The sequence below is a fragment of the Ranitomeya variabilis genome, chromosome 6 (assembly GCF_051348905.1).
Source record: "Ranitomeya variabilis isolate aRanVar5 chromosome 6, aRanVar5.hap1, whole genome shotgun sequence".
In the NCBI taxonomy this organism is placed as follows: Eukaryota; Metazoa; Chordata; class Amphibia; order Anura; family Dendrobatidae; genus Ranitomeya; species Ranitomeya variabilis.
This window is the reverse complement of record NC_135237.1, coordinates 102,142,275-102,162,979: the sequence shown is the minus strand read 5'-3', so window position 1 is coordinate 102,162,979 and position 20,705 is coordinate 102,142,275.

The window sequence follows — 20,705 nt, the reverse complement described above, 5'->3', positions numbered from 1 at the left end:
GGGCATTGATGCTACACCTTTTGGCTAACAATAAACCCCAGTTTTGGACACAGGTGACCATGTGCATGGCGCCAGCCCATCGGGAGGATTGTCGCTTTCTGGTGTTGCATAATTTGCATGATGCTATTGTGCTGGGTTTTCCATGGTTGCAGCTACATAATCCGGCGTTGGATTGGAAATCTATGTCTGTGACTAGTTGGGGTTGTCAGGGAATTCATGGTGACGTTCCTTTAATGTCAATCTCCTCACCCCCTTCTTCTGAAATTCCAGAGTTCTTGTCTGATTTTCAGGATGTGCTCAATGAGCCCAAGTCCAGTTCCCTTCCACCGCATAGGGACTGTGATTGTGCTATTGATTTGATTCCAGGTTGTAAGTTTCCTAAGGGTCAACTTTTCAATCTGTCTGTACCTGAACATACCGCCATGCGGAGTTATATTAAGGAGTCTTTGGAGAAAGGCCATATTCGGCCATCTTCTTCACCATTGGGAGCGGGATTTTTTTTTGTTGCCAAGAAGGATGGTTCCTTGAGACCCTGTATTGATTATCGCCTCTTGAATAAGATTACGGTCAAATTTCAATACCCTTTGCCTTTGCTTTCCGATTTGTTTGCTAGGATTAAGGGGGCTAGTTGGTTTACTAAGATTGACCTTCGAGGGGCATATAATCTTATTCATATTAAGCCGGGTGACGAATGGAAAACTGCGTTTAATACTCCCGAGAGCCATTTTGAATACCTTGTGATGCCTTTCGGGCTCTCAAATGCTCCATCTGTTTTTCAGTCCTTCATGCATGATATCTTCCGGAATTATCTTGATAAATTCATGATTGTATATTTGGATGATATTTTGATTTTTTCCGATGATTGGGAGTCTCATGTGAAACAGGTCAGGATGGTGTTTCAGATCCTTCGTGACAATGCTTTGTTTGTGAAGGGGTCTAAGTGTCTTTTTGGAGTGCAGAAGGTTTCTTTTTTGGGCTTTATTTTTTCTCCCTCATCTATAGAGATGGATCCGGTTAATGTTCAGGCCATTCATGATTGGATTCAGCCCACGTCCGTGAAGAGTCTTCAGAAATTTTTGGGCTTTGCTAATTTTTATCGCCGTTTCATTGCTAACTTCTCCAGTGTGGTTAAACCCCTGACCGATTTGACGAAAAAGGGTGCTGATGTTACGAATTGGTCCTCTGCGGCTGTCTCTGCCTTTCAGGAGCTTAAACGCCGATTTACTTCGGCCCCAGTGTTGCGTCAGCCAGATGTTTCTCTTCCATTTCAGGTTGAGGTTGACGCTTCTGAGATTGGAGCAGTTGCCGTTTTGTCTCAGAGGAATTCTGATGGTTCTTTGATGAGGCCATGTGCCTTCTTTTCCCGAAAATTTTCGCCTGCTAAACGTAATTATGATGTCGGCAATCGGGAATTGTTGGCTATGAAGTGGGCGTTCGAGGAATCGCGACATTGGCTTGAGGGAGCTAAGCACCGTATTGTGGTCTTGACCGATCATAAAAATCTGATTTACCTCGAGTCTGCCAAGCGGCTGAATCCTAGACAGGCTCGATGGTCTTTGTTTTTCTCTCGTTTTGATTTCGTGGTCTCGTATCTTCCGGGTTCTAAGAATATTAAGGCTGATGCCCTCTCTAGGAGCTTTTTGCCTGATTCTCCGGAGGTCCTTGAACCGGTCGGCATTCTAAAGGAAGGGGTGATCCTTTCTGCCATCTCCCCTGATTTGCGACGGGTTCTTCAGGAATTTCAGGCTGACAAACCTGACCGCTGTCCTGTGGGGAAACTGTTCGTTCCTGATAAATGGACTAGTAGAGTGATTTCGGAGGTTCACTGTTCTGTGTTGGCTGGCCTTCCTGGTATTTTTGGTACCAGAGATTTGGTTGGTAGGTCTTTTTGGTGGCCTTCTTTGTCGCGGGATGTGCGTTCTTTTGTGCAGTCCTGTGGGACTTGTGCGCGGGCTAAGCCTTGTTGTTCCCGCGCTAGTGGGTTGCTTTTGCCTTTGCCGGTCCCTGAGAGGCCTTGGATGCATATTTCTATGGATTTCATTTCAGACCTTCCAGTTTCCCAGAGGATGTCGGTTATCTGGGTGGTTTGTGACCAGTTTTCTATGATAGTTAATTTGGTGCCTTTGCCTAAGTTGCCTTCCTCTACTGATTTGGTTCCTCTGTTTTTTCAGCATGTGGTTCGTTTGCATGGTATCCCGGAGAATATTGTGTCCGACAGAGGTTCCCAGTTTGTTTCTAGGTTTTGGCGTGCCTTTTGTACTAATTGATTTGTCTTTTTCTTTTGCATTTCATCCTCAGACAAATGGCCAAACCGAGCGAACTAATCAGACTTTGGAAACGTATCTGAGATGCTTCGTGTCTGCTGATCAGGATGATTGGGTGGCTTTCTTGCCATTGGCCGAGTTTGCCCTTAATTATCGGGCTAGTTCGGCTACCTTGGTTTCGCCCTTCTTTTGTAATTTTGGTTTTCATCCTCGTTTTTCTTCAGGGCAGGTTGAGCCTTCTGATTGTCCTGGTGTGGATTCTGTGGTTGACAGGTTGCAGCAAATTTGGGCTCATGTGGTGGACAATTTGGTATTGTCTCAGGGGGAGGCGCAACGTTTTGCTAATCGTCGTCGGTGTGTTGGTTCCCGGTTTCGGGTTGGGGACTTGGTTTGGTTGTCTTCCCGTCATGTTCCTATGAAGGTTTCTTCCCCTAAGTTCAAGCCTCGGTTTATTGGTCCTCATAGGATTTCTGAGATTATCAATCCGGTTTCTTTTCGTTTGGCCCTTCCAGCATCTTTTGCCATCCATAATGTTTTCCATAGATCTTTATTGCGGAAATATGTGACGCCCATTCTTCCCTCTGTTGATCCTCCGGCTCCTGTGTTGGTGGATGGGGAGTTGGAGTATGTGGTTGAGAAGATTTTGGATTCTCGTTTTTCGAGACGGAAACTTCAGTACCTTGTCAAATGGAAGGGTTACGGCCAGGAGGATAATTCTTGGGTCTTTCCTCTGATGTCCATGCTACTGATTTGGTTCGGGCCTTTCACCGGGCTCGTCCTGATCGGCCTGGGGGCTCTGGTGAGGGTTCGTGACCCCTCTTCAAGGGGGGGGTACTGTTGTGAATTCTGCTCTTGGGCTCCCTCCGGTGGTTGCTAGTGGTAGTGCAGTGGTCTCTGGATTGTAATCAGGGCAGGTGTTTCTGCTTATTGCAGTTCTATTAGGTATTTAGGTTTTTAGGATCCATCAATCCCTGCCAGTTGTCCATTGCATCTTGGAGGGATTGCATCTCTGTCTGGCTCCACTTGCCCTGCTGTCTTTCAGCTAAGATAAGTGTCCGTTTTTTGTTCTCTGTAGCACGCATGCAGTGTGCTTTTATGTGCAGTGCAATCTATTGTGTTTTTGTCCAGCTTTGACTTGTTTGGATTTTTCTGTCATGCTGGTTTCTCTGGAGATGCAGATATACATCCTATGTCTTTAGTTAGATGTAGCATATTGTATCTTCTGCTGTGGATTTTTCTAGTGTTTTAATACTGACCGCTTAGAACTCTGTCCTATCCTTTCTATCTAGCTAGAAGGGCCTCTTTTGCTAAACTCTGTCTTTTCTGCCTGTGTTCGTATTTCCTCTTAAACTCACAGTCATTATTTGTGGGGGGCTGCCTATCCTTGGGGAATCTGCTCTGAGGCAAGATAGGATTTCCCGTTTCCATCTTTAGGGGTATTTAGTCCTCCAGCTGTGTCGAGGTGTCTAGGCCATGTCAGGTACATCCCACGGCTACTTCTAGTTGTGGTGTCAGTATTAAGATTGCGGTCAGTACAGGTACCACTAACTCCAGAGATAGTCCCATGCGGCTCCAGGGGCACCGGATCATAACACCAGACACAAAGCATCTCAAATAAGTCTCCAAAGTCTGATTAGTTTGCTCGGTCTGGCCATTTGTTTGAGGATGAAATGCAGAAGAAAAAGACAAATCAATGCCCAGCCTAGCACAAAAGGCCCGCCAAAACCTAGAAACAAATTGGGAACCTCTGTCGGACACAATATTGTCCGGAATACCATGCAAACGAACCACATGTTGAAAAAACAATGGAACCAACTCTGAAGAGGAAGGCAATTTAGGCAAAGGCACTAAATGAACCATCTTAGAAAACCGGTCACAAACAACCCAGATAACCGACATCCTCTGGGAAACCGGAAGATCAGAAATAAAATCCATAGAAATATGCGTCCAGGGCCTCTCAGAGACCGGCAATGGCAAAAGTAACCCACTAGCACGGGAACAACAAGGCTTGGCCCGCGCACAAGTCCCACAGGACTGCACAAAAGAACGCACATCACATGACAAAGAAGGCCACCAAAAGGACCTACTAACCAAATCTCTGGTACCAAAAATACCAGGATGACCAGCCAACACAGAACAGTTAACCTCAGAAATCACTCTACTAGTCCATCTGTCAGGAACAAACAATTTCCCCACAGGACAGCGGTCAGGTCTATCAGCCTGAAATTCCTGAAGAACCCGCCGTAAATCAGGGGAAATGGCAGAAAGGACCACCCCTTCTTTCAGAATGCCGACCGGTTCAAGGACCTCAGGAGAATCAGGCAAAAAACTCCTAGAAAGGGCATCAGCCTTAATATTCTTAGAACCCGGAAGATACGAAACCACGAAATCAAAACGAGAAAAAAACAAGGACCATCGAGCCTGTCTAGGACTCAGCCATTTAGCAGACTCGAGGTAAATCAGATTCTTATGATCGGTCAGGACCACAATACGGTGCTTAGCTCCCTCAAGCCAATGTCGCCACTCCTCAAACGCCCACTTCATAGCCAACAACTCCCGATTGCCGACATCATAATTGCGTTCAGCAGGCGAAAACTTGCGGGAGAAGAAGGCACACGGTTTAATCAAGGAACCAACAGAATCCCTCTGAGACAAAACGGCCGCTGCCCCAATCTCAGAAGCGTCAATCTCAACCTGAAACGGAAGAGAAACATCCAGTTGGCGCAACACCGGAGCAGAAGTAAATCGGCGTTTAAGCTCCTGAAAGGCAGAGACAGCCGCAGAGGACCAATTCGCCACATTAGCGCCTTTCTTCGTCAAATCGGTCAAGGGTTTAACCACGCTGGAGAAGTTAGCAATGAAACGGCAATAAAAATTTGCAAAACCCAAAAATTTCTGAAGGCTCTTCACGGATGTGGGTTGAATCCAATCATGAATGGCCTGAACCTTAACCGGATCCATCTCCATAGATGAGGGAGAAAAAATAAAGCCCAAAAAAGAAACCTTCTGCACCCCAAAGAGACACTTAGACCCCTTCACAAACAAAGCATTGTCACGAAGGATCTGAAATACCATCCTGACCTGTTCCACATGAGACTCCCAATCATTGGAAAAAATCAAACTATCGTCCAAATATACAATCAAAAATTTATCAATATAAGTCCGGAAGATATCATGCATGAAGGATTGAAAAACAGGTGGAGCATTAGTGAGCCCGAATGGCATCACAAGGTATTCAAAATGGCCTTCGGGCATATTAAACGCAGTTTTCCATTCATCACCCTGCTTAATACGAACAAGATTATATGCCCCCCGAAGGTCAATCTTCGTAAACCAACTAGCCCCCTTAATCCTATCAAACAAATCGGAAAGCAAAGGTAAAGGGTATTGAAACTTGACCGTGATCTTATTCAAGAGGCGATAATCAATACAAGGTCTCAAGGAGCCATCCTTCTTTGCAACAAAAAAAAAACCTGCTCCCAACGGTGAAGAAGATGGCCGAATATGCCCTTTCTCCAAAGACTCCTTAACATAACTCCGCATGGCGGTATGTTCAGGCACAGACAGGTTGAAAAGTCGGCCCTTAGGAAACTTACTGCCTGGAATCAAGTCAATCGCACAATCACAGTCCCTGTGCGGTGGAAGGGAACTGGACTTGGGCTCATCGAATACATCCTGAAAATCAGACAAAAACTCTGGAATTTCAGAAGAGGAAGAAGAGGAGATTGACATCAAAGGAACATCATTATGAACCCCCTGACAACCCCAACTAGTCACAGACATAGACTTCCAATCCAACACAGGATTATGAACCTGCACCACGGAAAACCCAGCACGATAACATCATGCAAATTATGCAACACCAGAAATCGACAATCTTCCTGATGGGCTGGCGCCATGTGCATGGTCACCAGTGTCCAAAACTGGGGCTTATTTTTAGCCAAAGGTGTAGCATCAATCCCCCTTAAAGGAATAGGGTTCTGCAAAGGCTGCAAGGGAAAACCACAACGCCTGGCAAACTCAAAATCCATTAAGTTCAAGGCGGCACCTGAATCCACAAACGCCATGACAGAAAATGATGACAATGAGCAGATCAAGGACACCGATAACAGAAATTTAGGTTGTACTGTACTGATGGTAAATGAACTAGCGATCCTTTTTGTCCGCTTAGGGCAGACTGAAATGACATGAGAAGCGTCGCCACAATAATAACACAACCTATTCTGACGTCTGAATCCTTGTCGTTCCATTCTAGACAAAATCCTATCACACTGCATTGGCTCAGGACTTTGCTCTAAGGACGACGTCACAGCGCGCACAGTTTGACGCTCCTGCAAGCGCCGATCAATCTGAATGGCCAGAGACCTAGAATCACTCAGACCGGAAGGCGTGGGAAACCCCACCATAACATCTTTAACGGATTCAGAAAGACCCTTTCTGAAAATTGCCGCCAAAGCATCATCATTCCATTTAGTCAACACAGACCATTTTCTAAATTTCTGACAATACAATTCTGCCGCCTCTTGACCCTGAGACAGGGCCAACATGGTCTTCTCCGCTTGATCCACAGAATTCGGTTCATCATATAATAATCCTAAAGCCTGAAAAAAGGAGTCTACATTAAGCAAGGCCAGATTCCCAGATTCCAGGGAAAATGCCCAATCCTGTGGATCGCCACGCAGCAGGGAGATGACAATTTTAACCTGCTGAATGGAATCACTGGAGGATCGCGGTCTCAGAGCAAAAAACAGTTTACAATTGTTTTTAAAACTCAAAAATTTGGACCTGTCACCAAAAAACAAATCAGGAGTAGGAATCTTCGGCTCTAAAACAGGAGTCTGAACAATATAATCAGAAATACCCTGTACCCTAGCAGCAAGCTGGTCTACACGAGAAGCTAATTCCTGAATATCCATGCTGGCACAAGACTCCTCAGCCACCCATAGATAAAGAGGGAAGAAAAGACAAAGCAGACTGCAGAAAAAAAATGGCTCAACACCTTTCTTCCCTTCTTCTGAGATGCATTTAACTCATTATGGGCCAGTTGTACTGTTATGATCCGGTGACCTTGGAGCCGCATGAAACTTTCTCTGGAGTCGGTGGAACCTGTACTGACCGCAAATCCTGAACTAACACCGCAACTAGAAGTAGCCATGGGGTGTGCCTAACAAACCCTAGACACCTCGACACAGCCGGAGGACTAAATACCCCTGTAGATGGAAATAGGAATACTACCTTGCCTCAGAGCAGAACCCCAAAGGATAGGCAGCCCCCCACGAATAATGACTGTGAGTAGGAGAAGAAAAGACACACGCAGGTAGAAAACAGGATTTAGCAAAAGAGGCCACTCTAGCTAAATAGGAAAGGATAGGACAGAATACTAGGTGGTCAGTAATAAAACCCTTCCAAAAATATCCACCGCAGATAATACAAAAAATTCCACAATCTAACTAAAGACGTGGAATGAATATCTGCAACCCCAGAGAATCCAACAAGACTGAGAAAATACTGACACAATCTAAGCTGGACAAGAAAGAACAAAAGAATAGCACTGAATTATGAAGCACACTGCATGTGTGCCACAGAAAAAAAAACAGACACTTATCTTTGCTGATTTGGCAGAAAGGCAGGAGATCCAACACCTCCCAACAACAATTGACAACTGGCAAGGACTAATGAATCCTGCACACCTAAATACCCCAGTCAGAACTGCAATCAGCAGACACACCTGACCAGGACTGCAACCCAGGGACAACTGCATTACCACCTACTACCACCGGAGGGAACCCAAAAGCAGAATTCACAACACCAACCACGGAAACGTCAAGGCGTCATCACAAAAATTATTAGCAGCAGCAGTGGAAGTGATATAAGCAATTTCTGTGAGTCGTTTAGCACCTTATTTAAACCAACCCGTGTACCAGCAGAACAGAGTACAAGTCTGACACGTTGTGAATGACTGTAAAGGATGGTTTAGGAGTATCTGGAGTTCAATATCCATGCCATCAGGAGGGGTCTGAACACTTCTGCATTTCAAAAATGGAAGAGTGGCCTGAACTCGCCTGTCACACCTTGGAGGTTTTGTCATGGCTGGCAGCCAACATTCTCTCAGAATGTGTCTTCAGCGCTGCTGGTGGTGTCCTGATGGATAAGGGCATATGGCTGTCCTTTGAAAGTGTAGACCACCTAACTTTCATCAAAATGAGCACATCATGAATCTGCAATGATTTTTGCACCCTAGTCTGGGCATACTAGGCTATGGCGTCGTTTTTAGTGTCATGCATTGATCTCGCGTTATTGCAGTCTGTGACACCTTTGTCGTGGCCTCTGTGCCTGCTGTTGCCACTGCTGCTGATGTAACAAACAATTTTTTTAAATGTTGAGACTCTAAGTTGGATCTCCACCCGGTGGGTTGCCTTTAGTGGAAGGTGTGTCAGAGGCCTGTCAGAGGAGTATTGTACTGCTTCTAATCTGTGGAAATTGATGCCACTTTTGTGGTGTGTGTCAATAATTTTTTGCAATCATGACCAGGAAGTCACGATCCGGCAGTCTGCAGTCAAATGGATTGCAAACTTGTCTTCTGAGACCGGACAATCAAAGGAATCTTTCCAAAATCATTAAATGCAAAACAATGCTAATGAAAAAAGTATGTAATTTTCGGGTCTCTATGTAATGGAAAAGTAACTAAATACCATGAACTTTACTTTGGCGCTGACTCCTCTGGAATGGATAAAGAAATGGTCAACATTACAGAAATAGCTACGACCAATCATGCCGGTGATGAGTAAGATATTTAAAATAGTAACATTGTGTCAAAAGTGGAGAGTCATCACATAAAAACCCTGTTCCTGTAATGGAAACTTTTTCATTTTTGTTAGTTTCTTGCAAATAATTAAGACTGAATGAACACTGCAACAATGTACATACAGATCAGTGATATAACACTCAGAATGAGCAAATCGAGTAACCTCTTGTCTGTGGCTAGATTAATTACATCAGACCTGCCTATAACAAACACCTTCATGAATGAAAATAAAGCAGTTATCACAGAAAGAGGTCCTATAAGAAAACATTATTGGTTATTGTGAGCAGTTCCAAACTTTGTACACATCTGGCAGTTAACATCTAAATGTTTGCAGATGGAATACTAAAAGAAAACTTACTAAAAATAAAACTTTATATAAAAAGAGAAGAAAAGTTCAAGTCTTGTGGATGATGCAGCATCTAAAACATTCATACAGTATGTCTTATAAGCAAAGCAAAATGTTGCAGTTTCTATTATAACAATACAGCCCCATTGTTACTGCAGTGTGCACTTATCTTTTGTAAAGGACGAATATTCTTCAGATTACAGGATAATATCCTGCCATTGTTCACAATCACTTTTTTTAAAGATTTTTTTAACCAGCACTTGAATTTCATTACGCTAATAAAAATTAAAATAGGAGTGGCCATAGTCGTACAAAACCCGTCAAGAAAATGTATGTGAAAACAGAACAACAAACGATACATGGCACACAGGACAAAAAATTATTGGCACGCAACATTAAAATGTCACACATTTATTACTACATCATAGCTCGACCTTTTTTTTGCCCAAATTATTGAGGAAGTTGTAAAAATGTGTAAATTAAATGAATTTAAATAAACAATTAAAACATACTCCAGATCTGTCAACTCTGCACTGTTCCTAATGCACAGATGCATTCTAAAATTTACTTTCATGTATATATATATATATATATATATATATATATATATATATATTCAGTATTGATATGAAATATATTTGCATATGTTGTTTGTACCTAAATATACACTGTATACTCATGTTTTTTCTATCCCACATGCATTAATGTAAAGCTGTACCTTCAGTAATTAATGAGAAAGGCTGCATCACTTCTCAGAAACAGATCTTGTTTCTGGAAATGCCATAGTTACATAGACCACAAGAAAGTAGTGTATAAGTTCAATGGTATGACGATCAACTTTTCCACTTGCACTAGTCTTACATGATATTTTAGGCTGTGGTTAAGTAACACACTTGTCTACATTCTGAAATTTCTGGTACCCATTGTGGGAATGATATAGTCATTAACATTTGACCACAGTCTGCAGGAACAAAAGTTCCCCATATCTGAAAACTATGTACTGGGAAGTGCATGTTTGTAATGCTGCATCTATGCGTCTATGCTATGTGAATCATATTCTCACAAGGTTTTAAATCTAAAATGGTAAGTTCTAATGAACTAGGCTCTCATATGCATATGAGACAGTAGGAAATTAATTTGCAATCCAAAAATGAGTAAACAACGTTTCGGTAATTGGCTCTCTTACCTTCATTGGGTACCAGATGGTTTTTGCAGAGGTGCATGGATCAAATTGTAACAAAGCACTATGTGGATAGTGTGGGAGGTCCCCAGTGGTGAATATGAGTGCTTAGTTGTTTGGATTTACAATATACAAGAGTTGGGCCCCTACTAGCGCACATCCCGTCAGCTGTCCCATAGATAAAACAGAAATTGTTTATACAGGCAGATTGCAGTAAAAAAATGTCCTCTGAGTGTCATATAATAGACTGCATAGGTTTTCGGCAGCATGAGTCCTGTTTACCTTGGATAATGTGCTGCCAAGAGCAACAATGTTTTGTCTAATCTAGAAGATCATTTCACCCGACGACCGAGCATTTTGCTTGTTCGTAGAATGATCTTTAGACAGTTTAGACTGCATGGTTACCATGAAAGGAGCATTCCTAGGAAAGCTTATTCACAATACTACTCATACAGTGTATGTGGACAATAATTCTTTAACTCACCCTCCATCCCTGTAGTAACACAATATGAATGCAGAGGACTAAATATACACTGTCTGTTTTACTTTATTTTCCCAGTGACAGTCCACATTATAAGCTAGAAGATTAGAACAAGGATTGTAAAATAATTGTATTGGGTTCAAACAAGTGGACAGAAACTGCATCAATAATCTGGGACTAATAAACAGAGATTAAAGCTGAAGTTTCCAAATAAAATCTCTGTAATCCTTATTGTTTTGCTTCAGAGCCTTGGTTTGTCTTTTATATTGGTTATAGAGTAGTTTTCAGCCGTTTATTGCTTGAATAGACCACTATGTAAATGCTGTAATTATTTTTAATGAAGGTATCGGTTTGATTTTTAATAGCCAAATGTAATGGAAATATGTAAGATATTATTTGCTAAGAATATTAACTAAACACTGCATTCATACACTCACTGGCCACTTTATTAGGTACACCTGTCCAACTTCTTGTTAACACTTAATTTCTAATCAGCCAATCACATGGCGGCAACTCAGTGCATTTAGGCATGTAGACATGGTCAAGACAATCTCCTGCAGTTCAAACCGAGCATCAGTATGGGGAAGAAAGGTGATTTGAGTGCCTTTGAACGTGGCATGGTTGTTGGTGCCAGAAGGGCTGGTCTGAGTATTTCAGAAACTGCTGATCTACTGGGATTTTCACGCACAACCATCTCTAGGGTTTACAGAGAATGGTCCGAAAAAGAAAAAAAATCCAGTGAGCGGCAGTTCTGTGGGCGGAAATGCCTTGTTGATGCCAGAGGTCAGAGGAGAATGGGCAGACTGGTTCGAGCTGATAGAAAGGCAACAGTGACTCAAATCGCCACCCGTTACAACCAAGGTAGGCCTAAGAGCATCTCTGAACGCACAGTGCATCGAACTTTGAGGCAGATGGGCTACAGCAGCAGAAGGCCACACCGGGTACCACTCCTTTCAGCTAAGAACAGGAAACTGAGGCTACAATTTGCACAAGCTCATCGAAATTGGACAGTAGAAGATTGGAAAAACGTTGCTTGGTCTGATGAGTCTCGATTTCTGCTGCGACATTCGGATGGTAGGGTCAGAATTTGGCGTAAACAACATGAAATCTTTGGGATGTGGTGGAACGGGAGATTCGCATCAGGGATGTGCAGCCGACAAATCTGCGGCAACTGTGTGATGCCATCATGTCAATATGGACCAAAATCTCTGAGGAATGCTTCCAGCACCTTGTTGAATCTATGCCACGAAGAATTGAGGCAGTTCTGAAGGCAAAAGGGGTCCAACCCGTTACTAGCATGGTGTACCTAATAAAGTGGCCAGTGAGTGTATATTTGTTAACATGAGTTCGAACACAATTTGCTAGTAAGTCTAAAGACCTGAAATTTTATGCACAGATCAATTATTTTGCCAACAGTGAAAAACCTGAAATGATTCCCCCAAATGCAACAAATGGACAAATTTGCATTGTACAGCAAAAATATAATAGTCTGAGATGATGATCTAAAAATCATAATAATGTGAAAGGTGAAAAAAAATTGTCAAAAACCTGACTATTTTGTCACATGGCAATAATATGGGTGATCTTGCCAATCGGTCCATGATATTCCATCTTCCAGAGCTCCAACGCTCCTGCACTCATGATGCCCACCAATAATGATCTATCAGCATCACTATCCCTGTGTTTGCCCATGTCTCACTATTAGTTTGTCTAGCTGCCCATAAATATCAGTGTTGAGTCCCAGCGGAACGTAAACTCTAAGAACAATAGGAAATCATTGAAGTCTTTGAACTTTGCTTTTAGTGAAAATACTTTCATTGGCAAGAAACATAAGTAAATCAATGACAAAGCCAATATCCATAAACCCTTACCAGCCTGTGATTACTAGCCCCTAGCTGTCTGCTTTAGCTTAACTGGTTGACAAACATGGGTGTGACTCCATGCCATTTTCTAACATTATTTATTTAAGTAATTTAAAAAAAAACAGTGTCGGGACCTCTCTATTCTTGATAACCAACCTTACTAAAGCTGACATCTGAGGGTTGCAGCTCGTAGCTGTCGGTTTTGCCTGGCTGGTTATCAAAAATGCAGGGGAAGCATGCCGTTTTATTTTTTTTAAACTATTTGTAAGGGACACCGCACTGCCCTTGCTTACCGAGCCAGTGCATGTGTCCTGAGTTAAGCGGATGGTGCCCAGAGATTCCAGAGGAATGAGATGGCCGCGGTGGGGAAGCGTGCTTCAGGTAAAGAGGACCTGAAGCACGTGACCGCAAGGGGAGTGTCAGGGGGTGAAGACAAGCCCCCGACTCTGGGGACCGGAGCTTGGGCTGGAGAAGCCCAAGGGAATGCTAGACCGACGCGGGTAAACCAGGAGACGACACAGTACAGATGGAAACAGACAGAGATGTGCTCAATAACAATTCAGGGTCAGAAAGCCAGAGATAGCAGCATGGTATAAGACTGGAAACACAAAGCGGAAGGTCAGAGACAACCAGAGGTCAAAACCGAGAGACTACGAGAGTACAGAACCAGGTAGAAAATTTAGAAACAGGAACACACCGGGTCATACACAAGCAATCACACACAGGCAGGCAGTATCCTCAGATACACGGGAGTCAGGAACTCAGCTGAGGTTGAAAGTATCACTGACAACGGGCAGAGCCAAAAAGAGGCTATTTAAAGCCCTCCCACAGCCAGAGGGAGGCCACAGCATTAACCCCTGAAACACTAGACAAGAACTTCCATACAGACCATGACACTATTTAGAACTCAGGCACCATCTGATAAATACTCTCAACAGCCGCTGCCTACTCTTGCTGTTATTAGTGGCATCAGGCGTAGACTGATGGGAGTAGTAGTCCCATCAGCTGATGCCAGTGATCGAAGGTAAACTTTTTACTTCTGGTCACAGCTGTTGGCTCATGCTGTCGTTTGACAGCATGGAAACCGTGGCTCTCTGACCGGTGGTAATGATTTTACATATGATTTTGTGTATATATATATATATATATATATATATATACTAGCTATTGAACCCGTTCTACGCCCGGGTGGCGAGCATTTATATTGGTATATGGTCTCCATCCTGGTATGTGCTGCTCCCATCTTGCTCTCCCATCCTGTCATGTGCTGCTCCATCCTGCGCCCCCATCCTGTCATGTGCTGCTCCACCGTGTCATGTGCTGCTCCATCCTGCATCCCCATCCTGTCATGTGCTGCTCCACCGTGTCATGTGCTGCTCCATCCTGCGCCCCATCCTGTCATGTGCTGCTCCACCGTGTCATGTGCTGCTCCATCCTGCATCCCCATCCTGTCATGTGCTCCCATCCTGCGCCCCCATCCTATCACGTGCTGCTCCATCCTGCGCCCCCATCATTGCGGGCGGCTGTGCGGGCGGCTGTGCGGAGTGCGGGCGGCTGTGCTGAGTGCGGGCGGCTGTGCCGAGTGCGGGCGGCTGTGCTGAGTGCGGGCGGCTGTGCTGAGTGCGGGCGGCTGTGCTGAGTGCGGGCGGCTGTGCGTGGCGCTGCTGGGTGCGGGCGGCTGTGGGTGGCTGTGCTGGGTGCGGTGGCTGTGCTGGGTGCAGCGGCTGTGTGTGGCTGTGGGCGGCGGCTGTGGGCGGCTGTGCTGGGTGCGGCGGCTGTGCTGGGTGCGGCGGCTGTGCGTGGCTGTGCTGGGTGCGGCGGCTGTGCTGGGTGCGGCGGCTGTGGGTGGCTGTGCGTGGCTGTGCTGGGTGCAGTGGCTGTGCGTGGCTCTAGGCGGCTGTGCGTGGCTGTGGGCGGCTGTGCGTGGCTGTGCTGGGTGTGGCGGCTGTGGACGGCTGTGCTGGGTGCGGCGGCTGTGCGTGGCTGTGCTGGGTGCGGCGGCTGTGCTGAATGCGGCGGCTGTGCGTGGCTGTAGGCGGCTGTGCGTGGCTGTGGGCGGCTATGCTGGGTGCGGTGGCTGTGCTGAGTGCGGGCGGCTGTATGTGGCGCGGCTGTGCGTGGCTGTGCTGGGTGCGGGCGGCTGTGGGTGGCTGTGCTTGGTGCGGCAGCTGTGGACGGCTGTGCTGGGTGCGGCGGCTGTGCTGGGTGCGGCGGCTGTGCTGGGTGCGGCGGCTGTGCGTGGCTGTAGGCGGCTGTGTGTGGCTGTAGGCGGCTGTGCGTGGCTGTGCTGGGTGCGGCGGCTGTGGACGGCTGTGCTGGGTGCGGTGGCTGTGCTGGGTGCGGCGGCTGTGTGTGGCTGTGGGCGGCTGTGCGTAGCTGTGGGCGGCTGTGCGTGGCTGTGCTGGGTGCGGCGGCTGTGCTCGGTGCGGCGGCTGTGCTGGGTGCGGCGGCTGTGCGTGGCTGTGCTGGGTGCGGTGGCTGTGGTGGGTGCGGCGGCTGTGGGTGGCTGTGCTGGGTGTGGCGGCTGTACTGGGTGCGGCGGCTGTGGGCGGCTGTGCGTGGCTGTGGGCGGCTGTGCGTGGCTGTGGGCGGCTGTGCGTGGCTGTGCTGGGTGCGGCGGCTGTGGACGGCTGTGCTGAGTGCAGCAGCTGTGCTAGGTGCGGCGGCTGTGGGCGGCTGTGTGTGGCTGTGCTGGGTGCGGCGGCTGTGCTGGGTGCGGCGGCTGTGCTGGGTGCGGTGGCTGTGCGTGGCTGTGGGCGGCTGTGCGTGGCTGTGCTGGGTGCGGCGGCTGTGCTGGGTGCGGCGGCTGTGCTGGGTGCGGCGGCTGTGCGTGGCTGTGCTGGGTGCGGCGGCTGTGCTGGGTGCGGTGGCTATGCGTGGCTGTAGGCGCCTGTGCGTGGCTGTGGGCGGCTGTGCGTGGCTGTGCTGGGTGCAGCGGCTGTGTGTGGCTGTAGACGGCTGTGCTGGGTGCGGCGGCTGTGCGTGGCTGTGCTGGGTGCGGTGGCTGTGGTGGGTGCGGCGGCTGTGGGTGGCTGTGCGTGGCTGTGCTGGGTGCGGCGGCTGTACTGGGTGCGGCGGCTGTGCGTGGCTGTGGGCGGCTATGCGTGGCTGTGGGCGGCTGTGCGTGGCTGTGCTGGGTGCGGCGGCTGTGCTGGGTGCGGCGGCTGTGCGTGGCGCTGCTGGGTGTGGGTGGCTGTGGGTGGCTGTGCTGGGTGCGGTGGCTGTGCTGGGTGCAGCGGCTGTGTGTGGCTGTGGGCGGCGGCTGTGGGCGGCTGTGCTGGGTGCGGCGGCTGTGCTGGGTGCGGCGGCTGTGCGTGGCTGTGCTGGGTGCGGCGGCTGTGGGTGGCTGTGCGTGGCTGTGCTGGGTGCAGCGGCTGTGCGTGGCTGTAGGCGCCTGTGCGTGGCTGTGGGCGGCTGTGCGTGGCTGTGCTGGGTGCAGCGGCTGTGTGTGGCTGTAGACGGCTGTGCTGGGTGCGGCGGCTGTGCGTGGCTGTGCTGGGTGCGGTGGCTGTGGTGGGTGCGGCGGCTGTGGGTGGCTGTGCGTGGCTGTGCTGGGTGCGGCGGCTGTACTGGGTGCGGCGGCTGTGCGTGGCTGTGGGCGGCTATACGTGGCTGTGGGCGGCTGTGCGTGGCTGTGCTGGGTGCGGCGGCTGTGCGTGGCGCTGCTGGGTGTGGGCGGCTGTGGGCGGCTGTGCTGGGTGCGGCGGCTGTGCTGGGTGCGGCGGCTGTGCGTGGCTGTGCTGGGTGCGGCGGCTGTGCTGGGTGCGGCGGCTGTGGGTGGCTGTGCGTGGCTGTGCTGGGTGCAGTGGCTGTGCGTGGCTCTAAGCGGCTGTGCGTGGCTGTGGGCGGCTGTGCGTGGCTGTGCTGGGTGTGGCGGCTGTGGACGGCTGTGCTGGGTGCGGCGGCTGTGCGTGGCTGTGCTGGGTGCGGCGGCTGTGCTGAATGCGGCGGCTGTGCGTGGCTGTAGGCGGCTGTGCGTGGCTGTGGGCGGCTATGCTGGGTGCGGTGGCTGTGCTGAGTGCGGGCGGCTGTATGTGGCGCGGCTGTGCGTGGCTGTGCTGGGTGCGGGCGGCTGTGGGTGGCTGTGCTTGGTGCGGCAGCTGTGGACGGCTGTGCTGGGTGCGGCGGCTATGCTGGGTGCGGCGGCTGTGCTGGGTGCGGCGGCTGTGCGTGGCTGTAGGCGGCTGTGTGTGGCTGTAGGCGGCTGTGCGTGGCTGTGCTGGGTGCGGCGGCTGTGCGTGGCTGTGCTGGGTGCGGCGGCTGTGCTGGGTGCGGTGGCTGTGCTGGGTGCGGCGGCTGTGTGTGGCTGTGGGCGGCTGTGCGTAGCTGTGGGCGGCTGTGCGTGGCTGTGCTGGGTGCGGCGGCTGTGCTCGGTGCGGCGGCTGTGCTGGGTGCGGCGGCTGTGCATGGCTGTGCTGGTTGCGGTGGCTGTGGTGGGTGCGGCGGCTGTGCTGGGTGCGGCGGCTGTACTGGGTGCGGCGGCTGTGGGCGGCTGTGCGTGGCTGTGGGCGGCTGTGCGTGGCTGTGGGCGGCTGTGCGTGGCTGTGCTGGGTGCGGCGGCTGTGGACGGCTGTGCTGAGTGCAGCAGCTGTGCTAGGTGCGGCGGCTGTGGGCGGCTGTGTGTGGCTGTGCTGGGTGCGGCGGCTGTGCTGGGTGCGGCGGCTGTGCTGGGTGCGGCGGCTGTGCGTGGCTGTGGGCGGCTGTGCGTGGCTGTGCTGGGTGCGGCGGCTGTGCTGGGTGCGGCGGCTGTGCTGGGTGCGGCGGCTGTGCGTGGCTGTGCTGGGTGCGGCGGCTGTGCTGGGTGCGGTGGCTATGCGTGGCTGTAGGCGCCTGTGCGTGGCTGTGGGCGGCTGTGCGTGGCTGTGCTGGGTGCAGCGGCTGTGTGTGGCTGTAGACGGCTGTGCTGGGTTCGGCGGCTGTGCGTGGCTGTGCTGGGTGCGGTGGCTGTGGTGGGTGCGGCGGCTGTGGGTGGCTGTGCGTGGCTGTGCTGGGTGCGGCGGCTGTACTGGGTGCGGCGGCTGTGCGTGGCTGTGGGCGGCTATGCGTGGCTGTGGGCGGCTGTGCGTGGCTGTGCTGGGTGCGGCGGCTGTGCTTGGTGCGGCGGCTGTGCGTGGCGCTGCTGGGTGTGGGCGGCTGTGGGTGGCTGTGCTGGGTGCGGTGGCTGTGCTGGGTGCAGCGGCTGTGTGTGGCTGTGGGCGGCGGCTGTGGGCGGCTGTGCTGGGTGCGGCGGCTGTGCTGGGTGCGGCGGCTGTGCGTGGCTGTGCTGGGTGCGGCGGCTGTGGGTGGCTGTGCGTGGCTGTGCTGGGTGCAGCGGCTGTGCGTGGCTCTAGGCGGCTGTGCGTGGCTGTGGGCGGCTGTGCGTGGCTGTGCTGGGTGCGGCGGCTGTGGACGGCTGTGCTGGGTGCGGCAGCTGTGCGTGGCTGTGCTGGGTGCGGCGGCTGTGCTGGGTGCGGCGGCTGTGCTGCGTGCGGTGGCTGTGCGTGGCTGTGGGCGGCTGTGCGTGGCTGTGGGCGGCTGTGCTGGGTGCGGTGGCTGTGCTGAGTGCGGGCGGCTGTATGTGGCGCGGCTGTGCTGGGTGCGGGCGGCTGTGGGTGGCTGTGCTTGGTGCGGCGGCTGTGGACGGCTGTGCTGGGTGCGGCGGCTGTGCTGGGTGCGGCGGCTGTGCTGGGTGCGGCGGCTGTGCGTGGCTGTAGGCGGCTGTGTGTGGCTGTAGGCGGCTGTGCGTGGCTGTGCTGGGTGCGGCTGCTGTGGACGGCTGTGCTGGGTGCGGTGGCTGTGCTGGGTGCGGCGGCTGTGTGTGGCTGTGGGCGGCTGTGCGTAGCTGTGGGCGGCTGTGCGTGGCTGTGCTGGGTGCGGCGGCTGTGCTCGGTGCGGCGGCTGTGCTGGGTGCGGCTGCTGTGCGTGGCTGTGCTGGGTGCGGTGGCTGTGGTGGGTGCGGCGGCTGTGGGTGGCTGTGCTGGGTGCGGCGGCTGTACTGGGTGCGGCGGCTGTGGGCGGCTGTGTGTGGCTGTGGGCGGCTGTGGGCGGCTGTGCGTGGCTGTGCTGGGTGCGGCGGCTGTGGACGGCTGTGCTGAGTGCGGCGGCTGTGCTGGGTGCGGCGGCTGTGGGCGGCTGTGTGTGGCTGTGCTGGGTGCGGCGGCTGTGCTGTGTGCGGCGGCTGTTCTGGGTGCGGCGGCTGTGCGTGGCTGTGGGCGGCTGTGCTGGGTGCGGCGGCTGTGCTGGGTGCGGCGGCTGTGCTGGGTGCGGCGGCTGTGCTGGGTGCGGTGGCTGTGCGTGGCTGTAGGCGCCTGTGCGTGGCTGTGGGCGGCTGTGCGTGGCTGTGCTGGGTGCAGCGGCTGTGCGTGGCTGTAGGCGGCTGTGCTGGGTGCGGCGGCTGTGCGTGGCTGTGCTGGGTGGAGATTTTTACTATCCCCAGCTTTACATCATAAATATACATTTTTATGGTATTCTTATAACAGTTGTACTAGTTATCTATATGACTATTGTTGGGATTATTAAATAATAAATTTTTTATCCACATCTAACCGCGCTAATCCCCCTAGGCTTCAACAAACATTAGGGATGGATAGACGTGTTGTTTTTCTTTTAATTTTTAATTTTTATTTTTCATTTTCTATTATATTTGATTGTCTATCATATACTATTTTTATATTCATATTTATATACACTTTTATAGACCTCTTGTTTGTTTTTACTCCTTTTTTAATAATTTTTAATAAATAATAATAAAAATATATTTTTAACGTTCATACAAATCTTCCTCTAAGCACAACATATCCTCTAAGTATAAATCAATAAAGATCCCCGTTTATCTATGTAAATACCCAATGGTATTTGAAGGAGTATCTAATGTTTATAATGGTTATAATGTTTATGATTTTATAGAGCTTAAGGTTCTGTTTACTATCCTATCGCATGGTGATCAACAAACGGCATCTTTATTAATAATGCACCATCCGGCATTCCAGCCCAAATTATAAGGTTGATTGACAATCAGGGATTACTCAATGCGGCCAATTAACTTCTATTATGGTGCCATTTACCAATCAGGGGTTCCAGGGGAGCCTTTCTAGTAATTAGGCGACTATTTAAGGACGGACACCTACAGTGGGGATATAGCCCTGACGAAGAGGGAAGTTAACCCTCGAAACGCGTAGGCAGCTTGTCTCCACCACGTTCCCGTCCTTACTCTGTGTGACGTCACAACAGCTCCGCCCCGTAGTCACCGCCGCGTCCTCAGCGTTGCTTCCGGCCGGGGCACGCGAGGCGCTGGTGATCTCCCGCGCTCCTGCGCTCTCACTAGAACGCGCTCCTGGTATCCCCCTGCAGCATCTATTGCCGGACCTAATCAGCGCTATCACTCTCAGAAGCATTGACCCTAGCAGTACCTGGTGAGTGAACGGACCACTTTATCCCTTTGCTATCGCCAGCTGTACATGTTCCAGGACAGACTATCTATGACCTGATAGATTGCTTATACCATCGTTCTATCCTTCTCCATATTAGCACCGACTAAACTACATTGCGGCTAGCTAGCACCACCAGTGCAGCCACCAGACGCCCATATAAGCAGTGAGTAGTCTGAATTTATATTAATAATAGGTTGAAAGTATATGTTTATACTCTTTAATACGCAACATACTATTTGTCCTTAGAAACATTTTTTAATGAAGGAGGATTGGCAGTCCTTACATAGGGACACTTTTTACAGTACAGCATGCAAAAGCCTCTTATAATAAGTAAGTGTGCACATAATACCCTCTATTA